The sequence below is a fragment of the Mytilus edulis genome, chromosome 11, assembly GCF_963676685.1.
Source record: "Mytilus edulis chromosome 11, xbMytEdul2.2, whole genome shotgun sequence".
NCBI lineage: Eukaryota > Metazoa > Mollusca > Bivalvia > Mytilida > Mytilidae > Mytilus > Mytilus edulis.
In genome coordinates, this window is record NC_092354.1 from 54291527 (window position 1) to 54297526 (window position 6000).

General features: G+C 31.0%; 1 protein-coding gene across 5 annotated transcripts in view; it reads right to left on the reverse strand.

Annotated features, from left to right (window-relative positions):
* LOC139495828 (leucine-rich repeat transmembrane neuronal protein 3-like) overlaps positions 1–3140 on the reverse strand; it is a 43738-nt gene extending 40598 nt beyond the window's left edge. For 4 of the 5 annotated variants that reach the window (XM_071284215.1, XM_071284213.1, XM_071284211.1 and 1 more), the window contains exon 1: positions 2980–3132. The gene's annotated coding sequence lies outside the window, so the exon portion shown is untranslated. Of the gene's footprint in view, positions 1–2979 lie in introns of all 5 variants that reach the window. The other variant, XM_071284212.1, reaches the window with a different exon arrangement.
* Positions 3141–6000: the final 2860 nt, after the last annotated feature.

Below are 6000 nucleotides of genomic sequence, written 5' to 3' on the forward strand. Positions count from 1 at the left end.
TTAAAATAATGCTAAGCACAGTTTGAAGTGTTATATAAAAAACAGTTGCTGCAGGGTATAACTCAAAATGTTGAGTCGAAAGGATCAGTAGCTAAGCATTTTTTTTATAATATCAAGACATAGCGACAATTATCATATAAGCATATTTTAACATTTTGATTTTAATTTCAAATTCATAAATACCATAAATGAACAATTTAGACCTTGCCTAATAAAACAAAATGCTAACCAGTAATTGAGAACTTTTTTAAAATCTCTAATTTGCCGTCTTAGGTTAAACTGGAATGATGTCTGAAACTGAAATAAGACAAAAAATTAATTAGTTGTGTTATCCTTTCATTTAAATACAAACATTTATTATTGAGAGAAGAAAAATAAATTCTTCAAAGTTTTATCACAAAAAAAAGAGAGATTCTTCTCCGTTGTAGCTGTACAACCTTCATTTTAACCTTTTTTATTAGGAGTAATCAGTAGTAGCTAAATAGCTGAATAGGTGAAGCATTTTGTTTTTAAAAGGTTTAACCCTCCCCTTTTTTCACTAAGAAAAGACACTATCTTGTGATTTATAATTACTGTGCATTAAAATATAGCAATTGGTGCTCTTCTTAAAATATGTTTGTCTGTTTATTTGCATGTTTTAGTGACCAGCTGCTAATTAATGTTGACTTACAATTTAACAATATTGAATGTTTCAATAAGAAGTTTATTCCTTTTTCAAGTCAATGAACAAGTCAACATGTGGATTTTAGCGTCTCATGTAAACAAAGATTGTTGTTGCTTCGTGCCCGTAATACTTTAAAAATGATTGCTGATCTTTATAAATAATGTTAATCTAGAGCCAGCTGTGATACCTAGCAATTTATAAAAGACAACTAACCTTCATTTTCACAATTTTCTCTGGTGTACAAGATGCAATCATGCATAACACAGTCTAACAACTTCTAAAAAAATCCTATACATTGGGCACAGATGCGCAATTCATTTCAGGTAGGCAATAATGGTAGCCTTTTCCTCAAATCCTCTGCTCGTAAACTAGGATATGTATGATGGCTCATTTTCACATAGTATGTGGTTAAATTGTCGGGGTACGAAGTGAGCTTAATTATTCCGTAAATTAGCACACTATTAAATTATTTCATTGTGCGGCTCATCGATGTAAATAAATCCCTTTTTTCACACAATAAGTTCTTTGAAAATTTAGTTCTTTGCATATATTAAATAACTCCACAGTTTTAACACATGTATACTATGCTCCTTTACTCCCCAAATCAGCACAAATGGTTAAGCTCATTCACTTGTTAAAATTGAAACATGTTCAATATCACTTCACAGATATAATTTTTTACGCACAACTTTTGAATTCCTCAATTTGAGGCGCATTAGGAATATTGACCCATATACCCGAAATGAGGATGCAAAAACACAAACTAAATATAATATACTCTAAACTTAAACATCAAATGAATAATTATCACATGAAATTATATCCTTAAATTATCGAAATGAAAATAAGAAAAATTCGAGGTAAAGCTTAAGAAATGTTTTATCTTCTCATGTTTTCAGTTTATCATTGACTCGTATAAATATCAAGTCTGATATTAATGTGTTGCGTTTTTTGTTATCTTCTGAAAAATTAACTTGGCATTTCAATTATATCCTTAAATTATCGAAATGAAAATAAGAAATATTCGAGGTAAAGCTTAAGAAATGTTTTATCTTCTCATGTTTTCAGTTTATCATTGACTCGTATAAATATTAAGTCTGATATTAATTTGTTGCGTTTTTTGTTATCTTCTGAAAAATTAACTTGGCATTTCAAAATCCCAAATCTTATATTAAAATGCATTCAAAGAGAGAAAAAAAAAACGCCAAAAGGAACACCTTACTGTTGATCTATGACATCTATATATGCTTTGAAGGTAAACTAATCATAATGACTCCCGTATAACATTCGATGAGAAGACCTTAACTTTATCTTTGATTACAGCTACTTCGAAAATTTAACACAAGGATATGAAAAATAAACATGTCTGTCTTCCGTCAAACAATAATTGAAGATTTACTGACTAAATCTCACTTTTATTAAATTTTGCAGTATAGGAATAATTGTTCCACATGATAAAACTAGTAAAATATTGTACAAATCGTAATGTAATTATACTGTTTCTAGTTACATATGTACGTTTTAAAACAGAAAATATCACTAAACTAGAAGTCCGAGAAGTCAATGACAACTAGCCATATAGAAAAAATTGAAAAATGTACACTTTTTAAGCATAAACCAACAGATGAGAGCAACATTATCAAGAACAAGAAAAAAAAATCTTGCACTATCATCAGTCGGAATTAAATAAATTGGAACACTGTTATGCATTTTACAAGACTAAGTTTGATCTGTAAAATTAGGTATTGTTCAAATTATTTTAGAAAAAAAGCAAGGATGTCGGCTTTATGTTATTGGCAAATGTACAAAGACGATGTCACAAAAAGGACAAATTGTATCGTTACTGTGAGACCCCTAAACAGGGTTATCTGTTAAAAAGTTAGAAAAAGACGATGTTTTTTTTTTATATTTGAACAAATTATGTTATGAACTTCCGATCATCACTTGTTTCGATAAATCGTAAAAACTATAAATTTTTATTTGAATATTAAAATAAGGTGAAGAAGTATGATTACCAAAAGGGAGATCCAAGGAACTATATGTCATTATTCGGCCTTTAACAATGAGAAAAACTAAAATCATATTGTAAACTATAAAAGACCGCGCCATGACACTATTCAAAACAGGTAAAACGTGAAAATTAAATAAGAGATTTAGATTAAGAACAACGACAACTTCATAAGTCATTCCTGTTAAAAGAATGTTCAACCCGCCCCTAAACAAGGACAGTTGTGTAACAGTTCAACATAACTACAATTTGTAAAAATCAGTTGGAAAGGGATAGACTAGACGTACCATTTCAAATGTGGACTTACCTCGGAAGATACTAGATAGTAATTCCTATAGCCTTTAAATAAATTTGAATATGTAGTTTCAATCGTTAAATTGGTTGCTTAAATACGGCGTACACTGCCACGGTTGCATGCTTTAAAATTTAATTGTTTATATAAAGATATGCATTCAAAAGATTAGATTAGATCATCGACACGGATATGTTTTATTTTAAATTAACGTGATCACATGAAAGCTTTTTATAGGATACCTTATTTGAGTATAAAATGCCTGTCCAAATGCAACCTAGGTCTGACATCACACTTTGCATACTGGAAATGCACGTATTTATCCTACGATGAACACCAATCATAGAATATGCTATATTCAAATACAAAATAAGGGTAAACAATAATACCCTTACAAACACTCGTAATAAGAATCTGATAAAGATTTGGTACACTGAACTATTTAGGTACTTATTTTAAAGTAGAAGTGTTTGATTTCATATTTCAACTGATTTACAGACTTATCATATTCTTGACAATTCTGAAGTAAACAATTTGAGAGCCTACTTGATATACAGTATGCATTTGGTAAAGGTACTACATTAAGGCATTGTGCATCTTATCGGAAATGTAGTTTATCATAATTGAAATATAATGTGCCTTGATTTAAATTATGTAATATGTTAGTTATTTTAATTAATTTATTTTTCATTATGTCTATGTCCATAATAAAAGAATAAATTTCCAGTCGAAATACCAACAAGAGACAAAACGAAAAAACGTTCTTAACGGAAATTCACCCATTCTTAAAAAAAATAATGCCAATGAAACTATCACTGTGTCTTATGTCTCTCTTTAGCAGTAGAGATATAAAATATTCCTTTCACAATAATAAACAGGTGCGAAATTGAAAAATTGTTGGATTATACAAACAAGAGATGTCACAATTTTTGAAAATGCTATATTTATTCATTTAAAAAAAATAATCAACTGAGTCATTTTTAATACACTTTAAAAATCAAATATGTATGAGTGATTTTATTTACTAAGTGTGTATTGATCAATTGTTTTTCAGTGTAAAATTTGATTGAACTAATTTAACACTACGGCACCGGCAGTATAATGAGTCTTAGTGTTTAACTGGGGGTGCTATTTAGTTTAATCGGTCTTTAACCAGTCTTAAATCCTTGTCTGAAGTCGCTTTTTAATTTCAGCAAATGTAATTTATGTATAACTATAAATGTATCGAGTCATGCATTTCGTTACTTAAATTTAACTAAAACTTTTATAAAATGTTTTGATAGATACACATATTTATTTATGATGTTTAGCTGTATTTCTAATTCTTATAATATCACATACAGATGGAGTATTTTATAGCGCCTGGTAGTTTAGATACGATTCCTTGTAAAACTCATTGATCCATTGAATAAACATCCTTATTAATTATCAATTGTACACCAAATTAAAACTTTTAAATATTGTTCTATCGATTCTATCATTGATTTTGATTTTGGAAAATGAAAATATACCTAAACATATACGGATATAAAATTATAATCATGCGTACTCGTAATCCTACATCATGTTTACTTATATTTTGGCATTGCACACAGTTACGGTTTATCAGACTGTTTATGATGTTTTTACACTCAATTCGATGGATGTGTGTTCTTATTGATACTTTTCTCCTGGAGATCCTGACTAAGTTTTGTGTGGGTGTAAACTAGCTTATAACTTATAAACCACACTTGCTTATATTCACATCACGTGTATAGTTTTCTCGTTTTCACTCATACAACATCTCCTTAATTTGTATATATTAAATACATTCGAATGACATTCAGGGCATCTAATGTCTTTTCCCCATCATGTACGCTTCGTGTAGTTAATATGTGCTGAAAGTAGTTATTTATCTGAAGTAAATGAATCAACTATGGGTCCTGTAATTCAGTGGTTGTCGTTTGTTGATGTGTTACATAAAATTGAGAAAGGAAATGTGTCAAAGCGACAACAACCCGACCATATAGCAGACAACAGCCGAAGGCCACCAATGGGTCTTCAATGTAGCGAGAAACTCCCGCACCCTGAGGCGTCCTTCAGCTGGCTCCTAAAAAATATGTATACTAGTTCAGTGATAATGGACGTCATACTAAACTCCGAATTATACACAGGAAACTGAAATTAAAAATCATACAAGACTAACAATGGCAAGAGGCTCCTGACTTGGGACAGGCGCAACATTGCGGCGGGGTTAAACATGTTTATGAGATCTCAACCCTCCCCCTATACCACTAGCCAATGTAGAAAAAAACAAACGTACTAATACGCACAGTAAAACTCATTTAAAGAGAAGTCCGAATCCGATGTCCGAATATGAAACAAAAGAAAATAAACAAATTGTTTTGTTTTTCGTTCATTTTTTTGTACATCAAGGCCGTTAGTTTTCTCGTTTGAATTGTTTTACATTTGTCATTTCGGGGCCTTTTATAGCTGACTAAGCGGTATTGGCTTTGCTTATAGTTGAAGGCCGTACGGTGACCTATAGTTATTAATTCCTGTGTCATTTGGTCTCTTGTGGAGAGTTGTCTCATTGGCAATCAAACCACATCTTCTTTTTTATATTAACTATAAAAGGGGTTCCTCGCTGCTAAAACTCAGGATAGCAATATTGTTGTCAAATATTTATGTTTCAATGATGTATAACATATACAAGTTATCGAAAATTAAGATAGGGCTTTAGGTTGGTTTTGGAAATGTATGTACATGAGACATATTAACAATTGACATGGGAAGACATTGCTGAGTCGACGTACCCAGTATATGTACATGAGACATATTAACCATTGACATGGGAAGACGTTGCTGTGTCGACGTACCCAGTCTATGAACATGAGACATATTAACCATTTACATGGGAAGACGTTGCTGTGTCGACGTACCCAGTCTATGTACATGAGACATATTAACCATTGACATGGGAAGACGTTGCTGTGTCGACGTACTCAGTCTATGTACATAAGACATATTAACCATTTACATGGGAAGACTTTGCTG